Source organism: Bos javanicus, chromosome 2, assembly GCF_032452875.1.
Source record: "Bos javanicus breed banteng chromosome 2, ARS-OSU_banteng_1.0, whole genome shotgun sequence".
Classification (NCBI taxonomy): domain Eukaryota; kingdom Metazoa; phylum Chordata; class Mammalia; order Artiodactyla; family Bovidae; genus Bos; species Bos javanicus.
Window position 1 is genome coordinate 121,206,774 of NC_083869.1, and position 26,248 is coordinate 121,233,021.

Genomic DNA, 26,248 nt, shown 5'->3' on the forward strand with positions numbered 1-26,248 from the left:
TTGGTGATGGCTAACTGATCTTGCTGTCTCTGGGAACTGTCTAAACAAACAGCTTACTAAAGTATCAACTTGGTCTATATAACAAAAAACCAACCAACCACCAAACAGAAACTCTAGGTCTACTGAGCAGGAATCTGATTTGTATTTTGGATTTTTTTTTAGGAATCTGATTTGGTTTGTCATATTGGAGTATGATAGCCTGCCATCGATAACTCAGACCTAAGCTGCTTTACAGAACTGGATTTATAGAACATTTGATTGAAGAAGGACACTACATTCCCACAAGTACATATTAAAAATCTCCTCTGAGTCTTCCTCAAGGGACCTGAAATAATGTCCTAGTAGGTCATTACTAAATGAACGTAAGTGAAGCCATTTACTAGAATGACTGGACACTAGGAGAAAGGAACTATCTAGATTTTTCAGGGACTGAGAGACACTGGTTCTGAATGTGTGTTAATCCCAGGGTACCCAAAACGCCATTGTGATCCACCAATCAAAGTAGGCATTTATTGAGGCAATATTAATGGAGTTCTGGCCTGTGTTTATCTCACCCTATGGTTATTTTTCCTATTTCTGAAATACATTTCCAAAAACCCTACTTAGCAACTGGCAAAAACCCCACTGTAGCTTGCTGATCATGGTATGGGAGCTATTATGATAACGGGCTTCCCTGGTAACTCAGCTGGTAAAGAATTCACCTGCAATGCAGGAAATCCCAGTTCGACTCCTGGGTTGGGAAGATCCGCTGGAGAAGGGATAGTCTACCCATTCCAGTATTCTTGGGTTTCCCTGGTGGCTCAGACAGTAAAGAATCTGCTTGCAATGTGGGAGACCAGGGTTCAATCCCTGGGTTGGGAAGATCTCCTTGAGAAGGGAATGGCTACCCACTCCAGCATTCTTGCCTGGAGAATTCCATGGACAGAGAAGCCTGGGGGGCTACAGTCCCTGGGGTCACAAAGAGTTGGACACGACTCGGAGACTTTGGAACAAATAGAAATTCTTAACTTTCCTTTCCTACTAGCATAAACCAAAACCAATACTTGGAAATATACAGAGATTAGTGTCACCATCAAAGGCTTCAAAGATGTTAGGGTAGTGATTCCTATCACTTCTGCATTTAATCTGCCTCTCTGGCCTCTGCAGAAGGTGGACAGGTCTTGGGCACTGACTGTAGATTTTAGTATGCTTGTTCGTCATTCAGTCATGTCTGATTCTTTGTGACCCCATGAACTGTAGCCCACCAGGCTCCTCTGTCCGTGGAATTTTCCGGGCAAGAATACTAGAATGGGTTGCCATTTCCGTTTCCATTAGTATGCTTACTGCTGCTACTGCTAAGTCACTTCAGTCGTGTCCGACTCTGTGTGACCCTGTAGACGGCAGTCCACCAGGCTCCCCTGTCCCTGGGATTCTCCAGGGAAGAACACTGGAATGGGTTGCCATTTCCTTCTCCAATGCATGAAAGTGAAAAGTGAAAGTGAAGTTGCTTAGTCGTGTCCGACCCTCAGCGACCCCATGGACTGCAGCCTACCAGGCTCCTCCATCCATGGGATTTTCCAGGCAAGAGTACTGGAGTGGGATTAGTACAATCAGAACTACCCAGTGACTAAGCATAATGCTTAGTCACTGGGTAGTTCTGATTGTAGCTGTTGTTCCAGATGTGATCTTTCTATTGAAGCAAATCAACATGGTACCAGGCCCTTGGAATACAGCCATTGACTTGAGAGATGTTTTGTCTCTATATGGATTAGTAGCAGTTTGTTTTCACCTATCAGGGACAACAGTTCACTACATAGATATTATAATGCTGATTGAACATAATGAGAAGAAAGTAGCAAGTATCTTAGATACCTTAGTAAGAAAAATGTATGCTAGAAGGTAGGAGACAAATACCGTGAAGACTGAGAGTTTTGCCTCCTCATTGACATTTTCAGAGGTCAAATGATCTGGGACATGTCAGGATCAGTCCAATCTAAAGTGAAAGACAGGACTTCCCTGGTGGTCCAGTGGTTACGAATCTGCCTGTTAATGCATGGGATGTGGGTTTGATCTCTGGCCCAGGAAGATCCCAGATGCCTCAGGGCAACTAAGCCCATGAGCCACAACTAGTGAGCCTGTGCTCTGGAGCCTGCGAGCCGCAACTACTGAGCCCACGTGCAGCGGCTACTGAAGCCCACGCACCCTAAAGCTCATGCTCCACAACAAGAGAAACCACCACAATGAGAAGCCCACGCACTGCAACTAGAGAGCGGCCCCTACTCTCCGCAACTAGAGAAAGTCCTCACACAGCAACAAGGATCCAGCACAGCCATAAATAAATAAATAAATATTTTTAAAGACTTGTATCTAGAATAGATAAAGACTTCAAAAAACTCACTAAGAGGACAAACAACTCATTGGCAAATGATTTGAACTGATATTTCACTAAAAGACACACAAATTAGCTCATGAAAAAATGTTCAATATCATTAACCATTAGGGAAATACACAATGAAAAATGAAATGTCATTACACACCCACTGTAATGGCTAAAACTAAAAAGGCTGACAGTACCAAGTGTTGACAAGGATGTGGAGAAACTGGATCTCACACACCACTGGTGGGAATGCAAAATGGTACAATTACTTTGGAAAACTGTTTAGCAGTTCCAGTAAAGTTAAACCTACTCCAGGACCCAAGAATTCTACTCCTAAGTATTTACCCTAGAGAAATGAAAATATATGTCCACAAAGAGGTTTGTACAAGAAATTAGAGCTGCTTCATTCACATTCATCCTCATCTAGAAAGAAATGTCCATCAACTGGTGAATGGATAAATTGTGGTATATCCATACCAAAGAATAGCAGTGAGCAACAGAAAAGAACACACCTCTGATACATAAAATGACATGAATGAATCTCAAAAGCATTAGCCTCAACAAAAAAAGCTAGATACAAAAGAGTCAACAGTGTGTGATTCCAGTCACATGAAATTCTGGAAATGGGCAAGACTAATGTAGAGTGACAGAAAGCAGACTGATAAAAGGCACTGGGGGCAAGGGGAAATAAGAGGGAAATTCTGGGTGATAGAAATGTTCTATCTTATTTTTGGTGATTGTTACACATGAATACATATCAAAACCCATTGAACTTGTACACTTAAAATACTGTACCTCTTATTGTATGTAAATTATACCTTAATAAAGTAAAAAAAAAAAAAAAAACTCCTAGAAACAAGAGAATATATGAAGATATCCAGTTATAAAACACACAAAGTGAACACACAAAAATGAGTAGCTAGCTATCCAATGCAATGAAAGGTTCTCGCAAAATTGTTAAAATTAAATATCTTAAGAAATATGCAGGAAGTTTAAGAAGCATATGATAAAACTCTATAAGGAGGATCATAAAAGAACACTCGAATAAACAGACTAATGCCTTGGCTTTCTTTCTGGCCCTGCTCTTACCAGAGGGATCTGCTAAAATACAAGTCATGTCATCTCATTCCTCTTCTCAAAACCTCCAGAGGTTTTCTTTCAGAAAGAATTCCAAAATCATTACCCTCATCTAACAGGACTGCAAGACCTTCCCTCCCATCCCCTACCTCCCCTAGCTCCAGCCTCAATGGTCTCGATGTTTCCCAACGTGCCAATGCACTCCTGATAGCCCCTGTGTCAGGAACCCTCCTCACCCAGATCTTCACATAACTTGTTCCCCAACATTAAACAAATCTTTGCTTCAATATCACTATTAGAGGTTACCTTGGCAAGTCCATCTTTAGTATGGGAAGTTTCAGTTGATCACTATGACTCAACAGCTGTTGTCAATAGAAACTATGTCAGTTTAGAAACTAGGAGAAAAGATTAAAAGGAAACATGATAGTTGTCTTCCAATATTGATGAACAATTACGTGGAAGAGGAAGCAGAATTATTCTTCCAGCAGCTCCGGCAGACGAGTCCTCTGGACTGATCACTAGAACCTTAAGTTCCACAAGGGCTGACTGTTCAGCACCCCTAGCACAGAGCATGTCTGGCACACAGGTGCTCAGTCATATTTGTTGAATAAATGTTTCAGTGTGGTTCTGAAAAGCAAAATGGACCAATGGATAGGACTCAAAGGAAGCAGATGTTAACTCAACATGAAGAACAGTTTCTTAAAAATGAGAACTTGATGGGATTTTTTGAACTCAGATGTCTTGATCTAGTGCCTTCATATTTATATGCAAGCAAACTAAGGTTTGGAAAGTTTTAAGTCGGTGGTTATTTTACTGCTTATCTTGGTCCATTAGTGGGCTGTGAAATCAATTTAGTGGGTACAAGCAGGATTTTAAAGAACACAAAATAGAATTTAAAATATTAGAGCTTATTGCAAGTAGTAAGAATTCTTACCTGATTTTTCTGTTTCAGATAGAGAGAGATTAATATACAGAATCCTAGGTGTGTATAGGTCAAGCTGTGCTGTGTTTAGTCGCTCAATCGTGTCCAACTCTTTGGGATCCCATGGACTGTAGCCTGCCAGTCTCCTCTGTCCATGGGGATTCTCCAGGCAAAAATACTGGAGTGAGTTGCCATGCCCTCCTCCAGGGGATCTTCCCAACCCAGGGATCAAACCCAGGTGTTCTGCATTACAGGCCAATTCTTTACCATCTGAGCCACCAGGGAAACCCAAGAATACTGGAGTGTGTAGTCTATCCCTTCTCCAGGGGATCTTCCTGACCCAGGAATTGAACCAGGGTGTCCTGCATTGTAGGCAGATTCTTTACCAGCTGAGTTACCAGGTAAGTCCTGGTCAAGATGTAAAATGTAGTATATCTTAATGTTTTGGTAAAAAAACCAAAAAACTATTTTGAGTAATACCAGGTTAAGCTGCTCAACACAGAATTTGCCCCCTTGCAAAGTAACGAGTACTTTTTGCAGTTGAGATGGAGGTAGAATGTCATTGATTTAGGATGGAAACAGCTGGTGAGCAGTGGCAATAGATGATGTCAGGAATTTATATTTTTTCATTACATTTGTGTATATTTTCCAAAATGATCATACATCCTTTTTAAAGTAGTTTTAAATACATATATATGAAACATATTTTACAATAGAAATTAGAAATTTTACATGGAGATGAGATGGTTTCTGTAGGTTTACACTGAGCACCATTTGTACTATAATCCAAGGCAAAAACCAAAACAAAACAGAGAAATAAAAACAATTTATATAATGCTCGCAACATTTGCCCACTATGAAATGAGCATTTTTCTGGCGCTAACTTCTAGGAGGAATCTGTATGTGAATTCTTCTGAGGGCATTAAATGTCATTATAGAGAATATTCGGACCAATACAATAAACTTCCTAACTGGTCTCCTTGCCTTTTATCTTTTACCCTTCAATCCGTCCTGAAGTATGTGATCTTTCCAGATTCTCCTGTTTAAAATTCTTTAGTGCTCCTTCCTGTCTCCTTGATAAAGTCCATATTTCTACAAATGGATTTAATACCCCTTGGGACCCAACTTCTACCAATCTCTGTATGCTCATCTCCTTCCAGCTACCTACCTCCCACTCTTAAGATCTATGCCATTCCCAGGTACACCATACCCTTCACGCTGCCAAGCTTTTTATATATTGTTCCTATGCTACAATTAAAACTACCCTTCTCAGTCTGAGAAGCTCATACTCTTCCTTCAGAGTCAGCTCAAACACAGCATCACTTGGGAAGCTTACCTTGACTTTCCTGGGTTCATGCTAATTGCTATTTCTTCCAGGACCCACTGCATTGTATACATGTATGCCATGGCAACTGCTGGAATGCATTTTATTTGCCTGCTTGGATGTGTGTTTCCCTGCTACACTGTAATAATCACACGAGGAGAGACCATGTCTATGTGTGTGGTGGTGGTGGTTCAGTCGCTCAGTTGTGTCTGACTCTTTGCAATCCATGGACTGTAGCCAGCCAGGCTCCTCTGCCCATGGGATTTTCCAGCCAAGAATACTAGAGTGGGTAGCCATTTCCTTCTCCAGAGGATCTTCCCCACCCAAGGATTGAACCTGGGTCTCCTGCATTGCAGATGGATTCTTTACCAACTGAGCCACCAGGGAAGCCCAGCACTGATTTAATGTTTGAGACATTCAATAAATATCTTCACTAATGTCCTTACTGAACTAACAAGGTTCTTTTTTATTTTTAATTTACTTTTAATTGGAAGATAATTGCTTTACAATGTTGAGTTGGTTTCTGCTGTACAATGATGTGAATCATCCAGAAGTATACATATATCCCCTCCCTCTTGAACCTCCCTTCCACCCCTCACCTCATTCCACCCTTCTAGGCTGTCATGAGCTCCCTGTGTTATATAGCAACTTCCTGCTACTTTACATACCATAATGTATATGTTTCAATGTTACTGTCTCAATTTGTCCCACCCTTTCCATCCCCTGCTGTATCTATATGTCTTTATTACTGCCCTGCACACATACAATGGAATATTACTCAGCCATGCTGCTGCTGCTGCTGCTAAGTCGCTTCAGTTGTGTCTGACTCTGTGCGACCCCATAGACGGCAGCCCACCAGGCTCCTCTGTCCCTGGGATTCTCCAGGCAAGGACGCTGGAGTGGGTTGCCATTTCCTTCTCCAATGCATGAAAGTGAAAAGTGAAAGTGAAGTCGCTCAGTCGTGTCTGACTCTTCGCGACCCCATGGACTGCAGCCTACCAGGCTCCTCCATCCATGGGAGTTTTCCAGGCAAGAGTACTGGACTGGGGTGCCATTGCCTTCTCCAACTCAGCCATAAAAAGGAACAAATTTGAGTCAGTTCTAGTGAGGTGGATTAATCTAGAGCCTGTTATACTGAGTGAAGTCAAAAAGAAAAAAACAAATATTGTATATTAATGTATATATATATAGTCTAGAAAAATGGTAATAATGAGCCTATTTGCAGGGCAGGGATAACAAAGGTTATTTACATGACTTTCCCTATATCCTGACTTTAAAGTCAAGGACATTCTATAATTAACTCAATGAAAACATTTCAAAGGCAAACTAAGCCAATATGTTTTGAGTACACTGTTCTTTAGAATTTTCTCTTGACATGGGATTCAAGCTGATTGAATATCGCCTTTTTTGTGTGTCCCTGTTGTGAACTGTACATAATTTTACTGTGACACCTTTCACACTAATTTTTGTACCTATCTTTTCCTACAAACTCTTTGAAGGCAGGTATAGTTATAGTCATTTTATTTTTTTAATCTCCATTTTATGGCACAGAGTCTGATCTATAATCTATTAAAAGTTTGTTCCTGATAAAAATATATCTATTTTAGCCCCAAACCTAGCATTTAATAGAAGTTACCCAGTAAAGTCAGCAACAGAACAAGGATGCCATCTATTCCCACTACATATTATTTAACATTGTTCTGGGGACATTAGCCAATGCAATAAGACTTGAGAAAGAAACTAGAGAAAGAACTAGAAAGTAGGAGGTGAAATTACCACTGTTTGTGGATATGACTGTATACCTGGAAAATGATAGAGAATCAACTGTAAAATTACCACAAACAAAAAGAGTATTAACAGGGGTAGGAGATTATGAAATGCATATTAGAAATCATTAACTCATTAACTTATATATATGTGTGTGTGTGTGTGTGTGTGTGTGCGCAAAAAAAAAAATACCAGGTAAGAAATATAATGAAATAAAGGACTCCCGTTTTCAACAGCATTAAAAATACAAAACACAGAGGAATAAATTTAACAATGCATAAGACTTATAAAAAAAAACCTAAGGACACAAGAGAAGACTACAGAAAATCAAATTCTTTGAATAGGAACGTTCAACATATTAAGATGTCAATTCTTCCTAAGTCATTTTATAATATAACATGATCATAATAAAAATACCAGTAGGTCATTTTAAGATCAATACAAGTTGATGCTAAAGTTTTATGGAAAAATAAATATACAACAGCCAGTTAAATTTTGAAAAAGAACAAAGAGACGGAATTAGCACCAACAGACATTCAGTTATATTATATACTTCATCAATAATTAAAACTGTGATGTGATGCTGATGATAAAGACACAGACAGACCAGTGGAGTATACTAGGAAATCCAGAAAAGCACCCCAATATATGTGGGAATTTAATATATGATGAACCTATGGTAAAAAGATGAGCAATTTACTAAGTGGCACTGGGACAATTTTTAGCCTTCTGGAAAAAAAAAATAAGCTGGATTTATACCCCAATCTCATACCACGATAAATGCCATATGGATCAAAGACCTAGGTGTGAAAATAAGTCCATAAAAGTGCTAAGAAAATATATAGAAGGTTTATAAACTCAAATTGGGAAAGGCCTTTATAACCATGACTCAAAATACAAAAGCCATAAATGACTGATACATGTGATGACATAAAGATAAAACAAAATTCTGTATAACAAAATATACCACAAAAAGGGAAAAGACAGATGACAACATGGCAAAAACATCTTTAGAGAAATGGCAATCTCCATAATATACACTAAGCTTCTAAGAAATTTGCTAGAAAAGAATGATTACCTAAAAAAAAATAAGACAAAGAACAGTTCACAGAAAAAGAAATACAAATATCATATGAAGGGATGTTCAACTTCAGTCATAAAAATATAAATGTAAATTAAAACTATATTGATGTTTCAGTTTTCCTCTCTCAAATGAGCCACAAAATCCAAACATTTGATAATATTGATAAGACTGTGGGAAAGTAAGCACTTTCAATCTTGACTGGTAGGAATATAAATTGGTGTCATTCCATGGAAGGCAATTTGGCAACAGTTCTCAAAATGATGAATGCATATATTCTCTGACCAAGCAACTTCACTCCTGGGAATTTATCCTACAGGCATACTAGTACATGGGGCTTCCCAGGTGGCAAAGTAGAAAAGAATTCGCCTGCCAATGCAGGAGATGCAAGAGATATGGGCTTAATCCCTGGGTCAGGAAGATTCGCTGGAGGAAGAAATGGCAATCCAGTCCAGTGTTCTTGCTTGGGAAATTCCATTGACAGAGGAACCTGGCGGGCTACAGTCCATGGGATCGCAAAGAGTCGGAGACGACTGAGAGACTAAGCACCAGCACTAGTATCCTGGTACATGATCGAAGGGACACATGTACATAGTTATTCACTGCAGCACTGTCTACAATAGCAAAAGGCTAGAAAAGTGTCCATCAGTAGAGGAAAAAAGTCATATGGAAAGATGGCTAAGACACCAATATAACACATGATACACATAGTTAAGTCTTTTTAAAAAGCAAAGAACACACCCAAAAAATATAAGGGAAAAAAGTGGAAACTCTGGAAAACCAGGACAGTGGTTGCTAACTGGAGGCAAGCTGGGATCTGGGAGATAGAGGCAAAGATGGAGGGGAGACGTTATATGGTATACTTTTTTAACATTCTGAGTTTGGAATTACATGAATATATATTAAAAAAATTTTTAAGTGTGTCAAACAAGTGGGTGAAATATTAACTATCAGTCTCACATTTATCCAGATCTAGGTTGTAATTCATGATTAAGATATCTTGGGAGCTCACAGAGTAATAATATTCTGTGTCTACTTATGTCAAGATTCATGTGTCCCATGAACAAATGACAAGCTCACATTCCATTATGAAACGTCAGGAAGTTATATTTCTGGGAAGAAAGAGAGAACAAACCAAGCGAGTGCTAGGTGAACAAACAGCTATACTATTGCAATTGTCAATCTGCTTACTGGTCTAAACACAGTGATGATGGCAGGAATGGGAAGGAAGGAAAAGATACAAATGACCCGAATGGGATATAAATCCATGGGTCTTGATGGCTGATTGAAAAATTCTACTGCTTATGTTCAGAGAGCCCCACTGCAGTCTCCAGAGCTCTTATAACTCTTATTCGACTTGCCTAATTGTACCAAAGTGTACCATGATTTGTAATTGGCTGTGGAAGGCTAGAGAGAAAGAAAGAGAACCCAGTGATGTGGTGTTTAGCAGTATCACTAACAGAAATTAGAAAGCCAGAAGGAAGAAAGCCAAGTTAGGGAAAAAGCAATGACTTAGGTTTTAAGTACATGCTGTCTGATGTGAGTGGGAAATCAGGTAGCTGTGGCCAGAGGGCTACTGGAAATCCTAGTCTGAAGTTCAGAGGGGACGTCAGACTTGAAGGTGGTGATGTGGGAGAGATCTGCAAATAGAGAAGAGGCTCAGAGGAAATACGGGCAGCGGGGAGAAGCTGGAGGACCACCCTGATTGTGGAGCAGAATGGGGAAGAGAAGGCAGAGTTACAGACAGAGAAATATAAGAAGAATCAGGAGAGCATGTGACAGGTACACCGAGGGTGAGGAGCTTTAAGAAGCAGTGAAGCAGTCTACACATTGAGAAATGGAAGGGGCACAGCAGTAATAATAGTAGCAATGTGCTCTATCTCCTGAATCCTGACACACCACGACCTAGAAGGTAGACGGCATTGTTAGCTCCATTTTACAGAAAAGAGTATTAACCCAGGGAATCTGCTGGTGGTCCAGTGGTTAGGACTCTAAGCTTTCACTGCTGAGGGCTGGGGGTTCAATCCCTGGTCAGGGAACTAAAATCCCAAAAGTTGCAGTGAAGCCTAGAGAAAAAAAAAGTGGGGAGGATATTAATTCAGAAAGTGACTTCAAAGCTGCAGGATGTCACTGATGAGCTACAGTCCTTCATTGCTTTCTTGGAAGAGCTGGGAGATCAGAGTTCTGCCACTAAATTAGCTATATGTGCAGGGACAAGCAACTTCACCTTTCTAGGTTTCATTTCCTTCTCTGAAAATTGAGGGGATTGGTGTAGATAATCTCTAGCTCTTATGTAACATGAGTCTTTGATTAAAACCAAATGGAAGAGGGATTCCCCTGGCAGTCCATCGGTTAAGAATCCACCTTGCAATGCAGGGGACTTCGATTTGACCCCTGATTGGGGAACTAAGATCCCACATGAACTGCAATTACTAAGCCTGTGAACTCTGGAGCGCATGGGCCACAACTAGAGAATCAACGTGCCACAACTAAGACTCAACACAGCCAAATAAATAAATAATTTTTTTTTAAAAGGCACAATGGTAGAGATACATATACACAAGATGGGCAATGAATTGAAAATTTAGCCATAAGTGAGCAGGAAGACCCAGCCAAGATCAGAATGCTGAATGTTTTATATAGTGAATTTTCAAGCAATAAAATTACTTACTCTGATATATAAAATCTATAATTGAAAAACTCTTTTTATCTATATATTTCAGTTAATATCAACAATTAAAATTTTTCATACCTGGAAATTTATAAATACTGTTCTTGAAACCCTGCTAAGCTGGTTGAATAGAATAAAAATAGAAGAGTCCAAGTGATGCAGTCTGTATATGAAGGATTGTCCTGTAGAAAGAGAAAAGAGCTATTTATAATAAACATTTGTAATAAGAGACAGAAATGACTGCTAAGGTACATAAATATTTATGGAAATAAATTAAATAGGAGCATTTATCAAGTATCATTTCTTGAGCATGTAAAAACAGATCATCTAGCACAGAACAGATGTGGGAATCCTGAACCTCTTCATATTAAAGTCTGCAATAAAGATTTCCAAAATTAAAATATATTATGGCAGACTGAAAGCAAACATACTTTTCAACTTTAAGAATAAAATAAACTTTTTAAGACAACAGCTGTTCAAAGGCTGGCCAACAGATGAAATACCAAGACAGCAACATATGTTCTATTACCCTTTTCCTATAAATGACATCAATATGATTTGCAAGAAAACCAAACAGAATAGCTTTAAAGATTCAACTTACAAAGTTAAACATTTCTTTAAAACTCTATGGTTAACAGGGAAGTGGAGGAAAAAGTCCTACTACATATGTTCACAAAGTCCCATTCAGTTCAGTTCAGTTCAGTTCAGTAGTTCAGTCATGTCCGACTCTTTGCGACCCCATGAATCGCAGCACGCCAGGCCTCCTTGTCCATCACCATCTTCTGGAGTTTACTCAAACTCACGTCCATCGAGTCAGTGATGCCATCCAGCCATCTCATCCTCTGTCATCCCCTTCTCCTCCTGCCCCCAATCCCTCCCAGCATCACAGTCTTTTCCAATGAGTCAACTCTTCGCATGAGGTGGCCAAAGTATTGGACTTTCAGCTTTAGCATCAGTCCTTCCAAAGAACACCCAGGACTGATCTCCTTTAGAATGGACTGGTTGGATCTCCTTGCAGTCCAAAGGACTCTCAAGAGTCTTCTCCAACACCACAGTTCAAAAGCATCAATTCTTTGGCGCTCAGCTTTCTTCACAGTCCAACTCTCACATCCATACATGACCACTGGAAAAACCATAGCCTTGACTAGACAGACCTTTTTTGGCAAAGTAATATCTCTGCTTTTGAATATACTATCTAGGTTGGTCATAACTTTCCTTCCAAGGAGTAAGCATCTTTTAATTTCATGGCTGCAATCACCATCTGCAGTGATTTTGGAGCTCCCAAAAATAGTCTGACACTGTTTCCACTGTTTCCCCATCTATTTCCCATGAAGTGAGGGGACCAGATGCCATGATCTTCGTTTTCTGGATGTTGAGCTTTAAGCCAACTTTTTCACTCTCCTCTTTCACTTTCATCAAGAGGCTTTTTAGTTCCTCTTCATTTTCTGCCATAAGGGTGGTGTCATCTGCATATCTGAGGTTATTGATATTTCTCCTGGCAATCTTGATTCCAGCTTGTGCTTCTTCCAGCCCAGCGTTTCTCATGATGTACTCTGCATAGAAGTTAAATAAGCAGGGTGACAATATACAGTCTTGATGTACGTTTTTTCCTATTTGGAACCAGTCTGTTGTTCCATGTCCAGTTCTAACTGTTGCTTCCTGACCTGCATATAGGTTTCTCAAGAGGCAGGGCAGGTGATCTGGTATTCCCATCTCTTTCAGAATTTTCCACAGTTTATTGTGATCCACACAGTCAAAGGCTTTGGCATATTACAGTCACCCAGATCTTTCATTTGTTTGCCAGACTGAACCAGTGTCTCTCAATTTGCAGGAGCAGCTGCAAATTTAATTCTTGTGTTAAAAATGTTTGAGTGTTGGGCTTCCCTGATGGTCCACTGGTGAAGAGTCCACCTTGCAATGCATGGGACACTTGTTCAATCCCTGCTATGGGAAGATCCTACATGCCATAGAGTAACTGAGCCCATGCATTTCTACTCTAATCCAAACCTTTTTCATTCCCCCCCCCAAAAAAAAATCTGTTCAACTATTTTGCTCATTGATGAAATTTTGTTAATGTAGAGACTGTTAAGGCTTTACGTTCATAGGCAGTGGAAAATGAATTAAATGCTTTTTAAATCAATCAATTAAGCTAAGAATTCCCATCAAAATAATTTTGACTAAATTAATGAAATCATTTTTAAAGTAATACAGGTTATTTCTAATTTTAAAAAGGTATTACAGGGCTTCCCTGGTGGCTCAGTGGTAAAGAATCTGCCTGTCAATGCAGGGGATACACATTTGATCCCTGGTCCAGGAAGATCCCACGTGCCACAAAGCAACTAAGTTCGTGCGCCACAACTACTGAGCCTGGGCGCTGCAACTACTGAAGCCCACACTCCCTAGAACCTGTGCTCCGCAGCAAGAGAAGCCGCTGCAATGAGAAGCCTGCATGCTGCAAAGAATAGCCCCCGCACAGCGGTAAAGACCCAGCACAGTCAGAAATACATAAATTAATTAAATTTAAAAATAAAATAAAAGCATTATATACTTGTAGAAAAAATTTTAAATATAGCAGTTATAAAGAAGAAAATGAAATAACTTTTAAATAAGCATCCTGAAAACACCACCAGACAAAAGATAACTGCTCAAATATACTTTAGTTAATAAAATAAACACATCAGTTACCCACTCATGAGGAGGTCTGAATTCTGGCAAATTAAAGCATTCAAAACACTGACCTGGAAGTTAACAACAACACAAAATTTTGAGCAGCAACCAAAAGAGAAAAGAGCCAAGATGACCTGAGTATTCCATAAAGTGTAATGTTATTTCCTCTTATGATTGGCAAAGTTTATATAAAAAAAATTCCCACAGTCTCTACAGCTGGGAAGAATGGGAAACTTTAAAAAATTTTTTTTAAATAAAGGGACAAAAAACAAGCTGAGAGCAAAAGGTGAGGGAGCTGGGAAGCAGCAAACCTATGGAGATGGGTTATCAACACTTATTATGTGTTTACATTTGAAGTACAGCAAAGAATAGAGTTGGCTATGAAAAGGATTTTAAGAAATACCCATCATTAAAACAGCAGGGTCTAATTTAGAGGTAAACTAGGACTCTGTAGTTGGGGGAACAAAATAAATAACCTGTTTTCTTTTTTTTGGTTGTGCTGAGTCCTTGTTGCTGCGTGGGCTTTTTTCTAGTTGCAGCAAGCGGACGCTACTCTCCTTGCAGTGGCTTCTCTTGTGGAGAATGAACTCTCCGGTGTGCAGGCTTCAGCAGCTGTGGCTCCCAGGTTCTAGAGCACAGGCTCAACAGTTGTGGCGCACAGGCTCAGTTGCTTCGTGGCACGTTGGATCTTCCTGGACTAGGGATCGAACCTCTGCTCCCTGCATTGGCAGGAGGATTCTTTACCACTGAGCCACCAGGGAAGCCCAATAACTTTTGAGAACAACTCCTCCCAACCCTAAAACCTCATCCACTCCTAGCCCCAGTGAGTGAGAAGGACACTCAGTAAAGGGTATTCACTTTGATAGCTTTAATAGCTATAACTATTTAGCTTTAACTATTTCAACAATGTAACTTAAGAAAACTAACTGGCACTGTCCACTGTACTGGGTCTGTACAGAGGCAAGTAAAGTTAATTCTGGGGCTTTTTTTAAAGAGAACTGATTTTTGAACATAGTCTGTACCAGAAACAGTTTATATATACTGATGAAATGTCATCTTTAGTGACAACCACCAAATTCTACCCTAGCAGAAAATTATCTGAGTGGATTTGAGTATTAACCCCCAGCATCCTTTCTAACTTCCTTGTGGAAAATTAAAATGTCCATTTCCCAGACTCCTCTACAGTTATGTTTCCCCATGTGAAATGGGGTCTATCTGTCAGCTGTTTCGTGAGATTTGGAAGGCAGAAATGGGGCGGGAGCCATCTTTCTGCTCTTCTGACTGTTAATGCTGGCAAGCACATTTATGGAAACATTGGGTTTTTCTGCAGTGTTCCAGCGTCCCGAACCTCACAGCTGTCAAGAGACAAGTTTGGTGGAGATAGCCGTTACTAGTTGGTGGGTGTTGAGGGGCAGTTTCAGAATAGCAATTTCCTGACCCTTGAACTGCAGCAAGCAATGTCATCTGGAACTCAGATGTGGCTGGGGTGGCCTCCTGAGACCCTCCCCTGGAGGGCCTGATAAGTAGTCTGGTGCTGGGAATAATTTCTGAAGGCCCATGCCTCCCAGCCCTTCGAGTAATTCTGCAAACAGACTAAAATGCTAGAGTGGTTTCTCTTTCCTGCAACTGGGCCCAGATGACATATTAGCACACCAGTTGCCTCAATACATAAGCAGAAGGGTGACTGGTCTGTCTGTGAGCTGCAGTACTGAGCAGTGTGCTTGACGATACATGCTCTGGAATCAGACTGCCTCGGTGCAAATTCTGGCTCTGCCATACATTAACCTTCCTGGGATGTTAATGTCCCTGTACCTTAGTTTCTTCATCTATAAAATGGGACTAGCAATAATATTTTCCAGTTATGGGACATAGTAAATGAAAAGATAATCTAAGTAAAGTACTGGTTTTTCCAGTAGTCATGTATGGATGTGAGAGTTGGACTATAAAGCTGAGTGCCAAAAAATCGATGCTTTTGAAGAGTCCCGTGGACTGCAAGGAGATCAAAACAGTCAAGCCTAAAGGAAATCAGTCCTGAATATTCATTGGAAGGGCTGATGCTGAAGCTGAAACTCCAATACTTTGACCACCTGATGCAAAGAACTGACTCACTGGGAAAGACTCTGATGCTGGGAAAGATTGAAGGCAGAAGGGGACGACAGAGGATGAAATGGTTGGATGGCATTGCCAGCTCTATGGACATGAGTCCGAGTAAGCTCTGGGCATTGGTGATGGACAGGGAAGCCTGGCGTGCTGCAGTACATGGGGTTGCAAAGAGTTGGACACAACTGAGTGATTGAACTAAACTGAACTGAAAGTGCTTATAATAGTGACTGTCTTAGAAACGGAGAAGGCAATGGCACCCCACTCCAGTACTCTTGCCTGGAAAATCCCATGGATGGAGGAGCCTGGTAGGCTACAGTCCGTGGGGTCACTCAGAGTCAGACACGACTGAGCGACTTCACTTTCACTTTTCACTTTCACGCATTGGAGAAGGAAATGGCAACCCACTCCAGCATTCTTGCCTGGAGAATCCCAGGGACAGGGGAACCTGGTGGGCTGCTGTCTATGGGGTCAGAGTGGCGGACACGACTGAAGCAACTTAGCAGCAGCAGTCTTAGAAAAAGCCCCTGAGAGATGTTAGCTATTATCACAGTAATATTACTAGTTATGCAGGCCACTTTAAAACACTGCTTTAATTGAGTAGAAAATGTAAACATTTTAGAATTTTATTACTATACATTTTATTGTGACCTCAAGAATTTTAACTTACACACAAGTGGTCACAGAAAAGATCTGACTGGTTTCATCATATATGTATACACAGAGAGAGTGACGATTTCAGAACCACAGTGTACCTGAGGATAGCAAACTAGCCAACTAATTACTCTAACTAGTTTTTGTGGGTCTCACCCTAAGGAAGAGTAATTTTCTAGTAACAATTTTTGCCATTTTCCCATTACAAATACTACCTCATTAACTATGCTCTGACTTTATTTTTGGGGGCTCCAAAATCACTGCAGATGGTGACTGCAGCCATGAAATTAAAAGATGCTTACTCCTTGGAAACAAAGTTATGACCAACCTAGACAGCATATTAAAAAGCAAAGACATTACTTTGCCAACAAAGGTCCGTCTAGTCAAAGCTATGGTTTTTCCAGTGGTCATGTATGGATGTGAGACTTGGACTATAAAGAAAGCTGAGTGCCAAAGAATTGATGCTTTTGAACCGTGGTGTTGGAGAAGACTCTTGAGAGTCCCTTGGACTGCAAGGAGATCCAACCAGTCCATCCTAAAGGAGATCAGTCCTGAGTGTTCATTGGAAGGACTGATGTTGAAGCTGCAACTCCAATACTTTGGCCACCTGCTTTCGAAGAGCTAACTCATTTGAAAAGACCCTGATGCTGAGAAAGATTGAAGGCGGGAAGAGAAGCCGATGACAGAGGATGAGATGGTTGGATGGCATCACTGACTCAATGGACATGAGTTTGAGTAAACTCCTGGAGTTGGTGATGGACAGGGAGGCCTGGCATGTTGCAGTCCATGGGGTCACAAAGAGTCGGACACAACTGAGCTACTGAACTAAACTGATAAACCAGGGTGTGTTATTCAGATTTTTTTTTTTCAGCTTCATTAAGATAGAACTGACAAATAAATCTGTAAGATATTAAAGTGTACATTATGGTATCTGATATACATATACATTGTAAAAGGATTCCTCCTACCTAGTTAATTAATGCATGCTGATTTGCTGAGTTGTGTCTGACTCTTTGTGACCCCATGAACTGCAGCCCACCTGGCTCCTCTGTTCATGGGATTTTCCAGGCAAGAATATTGGAGTGGATTGCCATTTCCTCCTTCAGGGGATCTTCCCGACCCAGGGATAGAACCTGTGTTTCTTGCATCTCCTGCAGTGGCAGGCAGATTCTTGACCACTGCACCATCTTTACCCTTTCTTTTTTTTGGTGAGAACATTTAAGTTCTGCTCGCTTAGCAAATTTCAATTGTATAATACAGTGTTATCAACTATAGTCTCTATGTTATACATTAGATCCTCAGAACTTATTCATCTTATAGCTGAAAATTTTGTGCCTTTTTAGCAATCTCACCCTATTTTCCCCACCCTCCGGTCCCTGACTACTTTTCTACTCTGTTCTATGAGTTGGAGTTTTCAGATTTCACGTATAAGTGATAACACACAGTATTTGTCTTTCTCCACCTAGCTTAATTCACTTAGCATATTATTTTTTGGGTCCATCCATGTTGTCACACATGACAGCATTTCTTTTTTGTCATGACCGAATAGTATCCCATTATATATAAACCACATTTTATTTATCCATTCGTCCATTAACAGACACGTAGACACTTATTTAAAATTTAGATTGTTTTTAAAATGTTATCAGAGAGGAGACTTCATGAGAATGAGATCAGTACTCATTTGAAAACTGGAAGTTTAAAATTTTAATGTTTAGGCTTAGAATGCTATTCTAATGTACTTATTAAGAAGGTCTTAGATAAAATTATGGCCTGGTTTGGTGTGAAGTGTATTCTGCATTTTAAAAAAAAAGTGTATTCTGATGATAAAAAAAGATTTTGGAATAAAGCTCCCCCCGCAATATGCTGAAATTATAAGAACGCTGTGTTTCACCTTATCCAACAACCATCGAGACAGAGGGCCCTGAAGCCAATACAAAGGTGTTTGCTGTACCTTCGACAGTTCAGATGCTGCAGAAAGTCCAGGACTCAAGAGCAATGGAGATTTACTGAAGAGTTAGAAAAACAATGGAAAGAAAGAAACTTCATGCTTTGATGCAATAACTACTTTTACACTGTTCTGAAAATCATACAGCTATATATATTTTTGGGCTTCCCTGATAGTTTGGTTGGTAAAGAATCCACCTGCAATGCAGGAGACCCCAGTTTAATCCTTGGGTTGGGAAGATTCCCTGGAGAAGGAAACGGCTACCCACTCCAGTATTCTGGAGAATCCCATGGACTGTATAGTCCATGGGGCCCGCAAAGAGTCGGACACGACCAAGCGACTTTCACCATCATATATTATTTTGTTCTTTTTTTAAAAAAAATATTATTTTTTGGCTGTGTCAGGTCTTAGCTGCAACACTTGGGATCTTTAGTTTCGGCATGAAAACTCAGCTGTGGCATGTGGGATCTAGTGCCCTGGGCAGGGATGGAACTTGGGTCCCTTGCATTGAATGTGCAGAGTCTTAGCCACTGGACCACCAGGCAAGTCTCTCTTTCCCTTTTTTTAAACAAAAATATCTTTTATTTTCATGAGAACAGATATTCTGAAATGTGAAACATATTCATTCAATATCTATTTATTGAGCACCTGCTCAATGCCAGGCAATCCCTGGCCCTGGGAATACAACCCTGATGACACATCAAAGATCATTGCCCTACAAGGCCTCAGTGTCTATCAGCAGAGAGAGAAAGAAAGAGAGAGAAAGTACTCCTAGGAGAAGGAAACTATAAAACCAAGGAAGCAAATGACTTTGCCTGGCAGTGTCCACATGCATGCATGCCAAGTCGCCTCAGTCATGTCCAACTATTTGCGACCGTATGGACTGTAGCCTGCCAGGCTCCTCTGTCCATGGGATTCCCCAGGCAAGAATACTGGAGTGGGTTGCGATGCCCTTCTCCAGGAGATCTTCCTGATCCAGGGACTGAACCCACGTCTCTTGTCTCCTGCATTGGCAGGAGGGTTCTTTACCACTAGTGCCACCTAAGAAGCAAGTCCACAAAAGCTTCCAAAAGGCAGTAACAGTCGAGTCTTGAAGGATGAATAAAAGTTCATAATGGCGAAGAGGACAAAGGGCATTCTAGACAGAAGCCCAAAGGGCAGAGGCATAGCAAGTATTAAAAAGCATGACCTCTTCAAAAAAGTTTGCTGTGGCTAGAGACTCAGGGTCTGTGAAGGGACAGTGGGAGATGAACAGAGAACAGTATGTAGGTGCCAGCTCCTGAAACCCCTCCACTTCTGTGGGTCTGGACATTTTTGAAGGATTTTAAGAAGAATGACATGGTTATAGGTCTACCAATGACTAGCTATGTGACTTAGTCAAGTTACTTAACCCTAAGTACCAGTTTCCTTTTTGTAAAATGGAGATACTGACTTAAGAGGCGCTAAGGAAGTCTGTTGAGAGGATTAAGTAAGATAATAGCTAAGATAAGTAAGATTAACAGCAATAAGAAATAAAGACAAACAACAATGAGCATGTGAAGATATGTTTAGCATCAGGAGTCATTAAGGAAATGCAAGTAAAAGTCAGTGAGATATGACTTCACACCCATTAGGCTGACTACTATAAACACACACACACACACAGGAAAATAACAAGTGTTGGCCAGGATGTGTAGAAATCAGAACCTTCACGTACTGCCAGTTGGAATGTAAAATGGTACACCCATTTTGGAAAACAGCCTGGTAGTTCCTAAATGATTAAACATAGAGTTACCACAAGACTCTGCAATTCCACTCCCAGGTTTATGTTTATGTTTAAGAGAAATGAAACTATATATGCCCATAGAAATTTGTATACAAATGTTCATAGCAGCATTATTCATAACAGTGAAAGTGTAGAAACAACCCAATGTCCATCAACATTTGGGAAATGGACAAACAAAATGTGGTAGATCCACACAATGGAAAGTTATTCAGCCATTAAAAAGGAATGAAAAACTGATTTCCTATTTGCTACCACATGGATGAAACTTAAAAACTTCAAGCTAAGCAAAAGAAGCCGGTCACAAGACACCATATATTTTATGATTTCTTTTATATGAAATATCCAGCATGGGCAGGTGAGAGACAGAGAGTAGGTTAGTGTTGTCAGGGGCTATTAATGGATGTGCGGTTTCTTTATGCAGTAAAGTGTTCTATGATTACAGAGTAGTGATGGCTGCATAACTTTGTGAATACACTAAAAAACACTGAATTGTACACTTTAAAAGGTGAATTTTATGGTATATGAGTTATATCTTCATAAAAGTAAATAGCTAATATTTGAAGGTTTACTAAGCACAGTAGTAAGCATTTTACACCCATTATCTTATTTCAGTCCTCACAACAGCCTCATGAAATAAGTGCTACTGTGATTCACATGGTATAGATCAAGAAAAAGAGGCACAGAGGAATAAAAACAAAATCTTCTCCAAGACTGCACATGAAGCAAGGGAACAGACTGGAATTCAGGCTGACTGACCCCAAACCAGCACTCTTTTAAGTCCTGCATTTTTTCTGACCATAATGTATGCAAAATGCCTAGCAAGCAGGTGGGTGTGTGTGTGCTCATTCATGTCCAGCTCTTTGAAACCCCATGGATCAGGCTACTCTGTCCGTGGGATTTCCCAGGCAGGAATACTGGAGTGGGTTGCTATTTCCTTCTCCAGGGGATCTTTCCAACCCAGGGATGGAACCAGTGTCTCTTGCCTCTCCTGAACTGGCAGGAGAGGCATGATTTCTTTACCATTAGTGCCACCTGGGAAGCCCAGCATGCCATCTGTTGTTGTTCAGTAGCCAAGTCGTGTCTGACTCTTTGCGACCCCATGGACTGCAGGACGCCAGGCCTCCCTGTCCCTCACCATCTCCCGGAGTTTGCCCAAGTTCATGACAATTGAATCAATGATGCCATCCAACCACCCCATCCTCTGTCACCCTATTCTCCTTCTGCCTTCAATCTTTCCCAGCATCAAGGTCTTTTCCAATGAGTCAGCTTTTCACATCAGGTGGCCAAAGTATTGGAGCTTCAGCTTCAGCATCAGCCCTTGCAATGCATATTGTATTCAGGGTTGATTTCCTTTAAGATTGACTAGTTTGATCTCCTTGCTGTCCAGGGGACTCTCTAGAGTCTTCTTCAGCATGACAGTTCAAAAACATCAATTCTTCGGTGCTCTGTCTTCTTTACGGTCCAGCTCTCACATCCATACATGACTACTGGAAGAACCATAGCTTCGACTAGACGAACATTTGTCAGCAAAGTGATATCTTTGCTTTTTAATATCCTAGTGGCTCACCATGCAGTTAGGGCTCAATAATTATTAGGTATTATTGTTATGATGAGCCAGTTTGTATACCCTGAAAAAAAACCGGCGCTGGAGAAATAGTGGGAGAGGCAGGACCAGGGAGATTAATTTAAAGGCTTAATGCAGTTGTCAAAGTAAGAAATGGTGAGGAACTAAATTAAGGCATAGAGACTGAAAAACAGAAGTGATACACAGGAATTTTTCCAAGAAAATAGGAACTGTCCTATAAATTGGGGTAGTTATAACTCGATATACTAATATTTACACCTACAAAGCATTAACATAACTTGCATTCGTAATTGTACTTTTTTTTTTTTTTTTTTTGCCAGTTTGCTTGTTTTATTGATGCCTGGATGCTCAGGCCTTGACCGCATATTCCCGGAGTGGGAACAGCCACTCTTTCCACCACTGCTTCTTGATCTTCAGGTTCTGTTCATGCTTGGTGCATGGCTCGTGTTTTCTTGGGTCACAGATCAGAGGCTTCTTACCCTTACAGATTTCCCAAGCTTCTCTTTCTGAGTCTGGTTAATGACGGTGAGTACACTGGCAATGGATTTAAAAATGAGAATCTTGGAGAGTTTGGAAGCCTCACTGCCTGTCACTTTAGCCACACGCAGCTAGGATAGCTCCACCTTCAGGTTTTCCAACTTTTTCAGCAGCTCCTCATTCTTCTTGCCACGAAGGTCTTGAGCCTTTATCTTGGCCATGGCTGTATAGTCTGCCTCTGCAGCCTTCTCGGAGGGAAAGAGCCATAATTGTATTCCTGAGTCATCAGGAAAGGTTTAGGTTATTCTCAAAGTATGTGATTAAGTCATGGAAATGGGTAATATGTTTCAAATTTTCTTTTTAGTAGATTGACCTTATAAGTTGAAACAGCTAGTTATACTAGTTCATGCAGACAGTCAAAATTCAATTGAGGACTTCCATGATGGTCCAGTGGTTGGGAATCCACCTGCCACAACATGGGTTCAGTCTCTGGCCCGGGGAGATTTCACATACAACTAGAGAGTAGCCCCCACTTGCCACAATTACAGAAAACTCACACACAGCAAGAGAGACCCAGCGCAGCCAAAAATAAATACATAAAAATGAAATTTGAAACATTTTAAATATCTGTAAGAGTTTAATCTATAACAGTCCTAAGAATATTAAAGAATTAATGATTCCCACCAAGTTCAAGATCTTTAAAGGTGGATGAAAAAGACAATATACATATTTTAGGAATCATTAAGTTAAAAAGAATTGATGCTTTTGAACTGTGGTGTTGGAGAAGACTCTTGAGAGTCCCTTGGACTGCAAGGAGATCCAACCAGTCCATCTTAAAGGAGATCAGTCCTGGGTGTTCTTTGGAAGGACTGATGCTGAAGCTGAAAGTCCAATACTTTGGCCACCTCATGCGAAGAGTTGACTCATTGGAAAAGACTCTGATGCTGTGAGGGATTGGGGGCAGGAGGAGAAGGGTACGAGAGGATGAGATGGCTGGATGGCATCACCGACTCGATGGACAAGAGTTTGGGTGAACTCCGGGAGTTGGTGATGGACAGGGAGGCCTGGTGTGCTGCGATTAATGGGGTCGAAAAGATTCAGACACGACTGAGTGACTGAACTGAAGTTAAAAAGTCTTTGGAATAGAAGGAATAGACATGCATTTCCACAAGTAAAGGAAAGATTTAGGTAACAAATATAACTCTTATTACAGTTGTGGGCTAGAAGACCATCTTTTTAAAGGTGTGTGTGTGCTCAGTCATGTCTGACTCTTTGTGACCCCACGGACTGTGGCTGCCAGGCTCCTCTGTCCGTGGAACATTGGTAAGAATACTGGAGTGGGATGCCATTTCCTCCTCCAGGGATCAAACCTGCATCTCCTGTGTCTCTGGCATTGGCAGGTGTGTTCTTTACCACTGAAACACCAGGGAAGCCCCCTTTAAAGGTACATAGCTATTAATTAAGATTTTAATGTATCACCAATACAAAGGTCACAAATACAAAGTTCAGTCTCCTTAGGATAAATCCCTGGGCCATGAGAAACTTCAGCAAACTGGCGTGGTAATTGTATGGATACATATCTTTTAACCCTGTAAATTAGAATTAAGAAATTGCAATCAGAATTAAATATAAAAATGTTAAGAAAATAAAAACTATATTTGAGGAAAGTCTCAATGAGAAGATGGCATTTAAAGTAAAGTCCAAAGATGGTAAGAGAGTTATTCAGCTATCTGGAGGAAGGCTGTTCCAGGCAGATGGAACAGCAAATGCAAAGGCTCTGAAGAGAAGCAGGCAAGGAGGTTGGAGAAACAGCAAGAGCTGGGGAGGACTTCCCTGGCAGTCCGGTGGTTAAGACTCAGTGCTCCCAATGTAGGGGGTATGGGTTGGATCCCGAGTCAGGGAGCTAAAAAAATTTTAGAAAATGGAGGGCTGGGGAGAGTAATGAAAGATGGAGTCAGAGAGGAACAACAGATTGTGGGGCAGTAGGACATCATGGGGCTCCCCTTGTGGCTCAGCTGGTAAAGAATCTCCCTGCAATGCGCGAGACCTGGGTTCTGTCCCTGGGTTGGGAAGATCCCCTGGAGAAGGGAAAGGCTACCCACTCCAGTATTCTGGCCTGGAGAATTCCAAGGACTGTATAGTCCATGGGGTCGCAAAGAGTCAGACACGACTGAGCGACTTTCACAGGACATCATGGGACCAGTTCCTGTAGGACTTGGTAGACTCTTTAGGGCCTTGGGCTTTTGGTCTGATTAAGACGGGGAGCCACTGAAGATGAGGAGCCATTGACCAATTCTAAGCAAAAAAGTGACAAGAACTTTCCTCAAGGGGATCAAAACACTCGCACCAAATTCTTTAATTATTATAAACAGATAGGTCACTGAAAAGGTTGAGCCTATTAGACATAAATTCCATTTTATCTAGAAAATAAGATTTAAATGATACAGGATGAATCAAGTATTACCCTATCTTACAAAGTTTGGGGGCTCAAATCATCATCAACAGCAGAGCTGGTGATTTCAAGGCTGCAAGATAAGTTCTGGCAGGCTGCTCTCTTTCATGGGGAATTCACAACTTGAAAGAAGCCAAGGTACTCATGATGCCTCTGTCTAATATTTCACAGCCTAACCCAAACATGCCCATTTGGCCGAGGGTGGCAGGTTAGATTCTCACTTCCCATTTACCATTTGTGTGGCCAGGGGGACTCCCAGGAATAAAGGTATCTGATTCCTGGTTATAGTCTGCCTGACAGCCCTTCAGTGAAGGGCTCTTGCTCCAGGGGTCCCACAAACTCAAGCCTTATCTGAGACTCGGGGAAGATTAGAGAGGAAGTTTTGAGCCTGAGGTTTATTCTGCTGAGGATTTTAGACTTGTTTCTGATAAGATCGGTTAAGGTTTTTAAGAGCATGGGAACGATATGACTTGCTTACTTAAAGACTCTGGAGGTGACTTCAGGAGGAAATGAAGAGCAAGAACAGGAGGCAAGGGCGCTGGAAGCCTGCCACTGTTCACCTCTTGGCTTAACGTTTAAATGCTTAATGCGTTTCCCCACCTAGAAAGTGGAAAAACCACCGGCCTGACTGGATGGTTGTTTTATGTGAAAAAAAGTGAAACAATTCATATAGGCGAAAGCACTCCATTTACTAAAGTTCTGCAAATATAAATGCTTATTAAGAACAGAAGTAATACTGACGTGTGTAGTTTAAAAGCCCAATAGGTGAGAATCTACCGCTTGCAAACCCATTATGGACTAAGCCTAACATAAGGTTATATGTCTACTATATTTTAATTTAAAAAGAAAAACGAAAGCCGGGGCCGGGGTGGGGGGGCGGGGAGAACCGCCTTTGCAAGATACAGAACCTGGCTACTGGCACAATCAATAATAAATAAGCGCATTTGAAGGCGAAGGTGTCAAACCGCTATTAACTTACAAAAGATGCCGTCTACATAGGCAGAAGGTGCATATGTGTGAGTCCGTCATAAAACAGTAATTACAGCACAATATTAGTTAGGTATAGTAAGTCTGCTTGGGTTCTAAGCCCGGATCTGTCGCGTCACGATATAAAACCAAAAGATGGAAGATGTACGGAGAAACTCGGACTCCTGGCCGCAAGTGACAAGCCCCAGACCTTGGCCGCCCCATCCGGCGGGCCACCCATCACTGGCCGCGCAGCCCGAGCCCCGCCGGCCGCCGACCCTCCGGGAGTCTGCGACGCCCGACGGCTCCAGACACGCCCGGCACCGGCCCCGCGCCGCCTTCCCGCCACCGCCGCCAGGAGGCTCCGCGCGCCTTCCCGCCTTTCCCCGCGCCACGGCCGAGCTGGGCCGGGCGGCCAGGCGGGCGCGGCGCTCGG

At 41.2% G+C, this 26,248-nt stretch overlaps 1 protein-coding gene and 1 pseudogene across 2 annotated transcripts in view; both read right to left on the reverse strand.

The window, feature by feature from the left end:
* ZBTB8A (zinc finger and BTB domain containing 8A) overlaps positions 1-26,248 on the reverse strand; it is a 66,187-nt gene that overhangs the window by 33,780 nt on the left and 6,159 nt on the right. For both annotated transcript variants that reach the window (XM_061389165.1, XM_061389160.1), the window contains exon 2: positions 11,280-11,380. The gene's annotated coding sequence lies outside the window, so the exon portion shown is untranslated. The remainder of the gene's footprint in view (positions 1-11,279; positions 11,381-26,248) is intronic.
* Positions 12,495-26,193, reverse strand: LOC133231020 (large ribosomal subunit protein uL29-like; annotated as a pseudogene).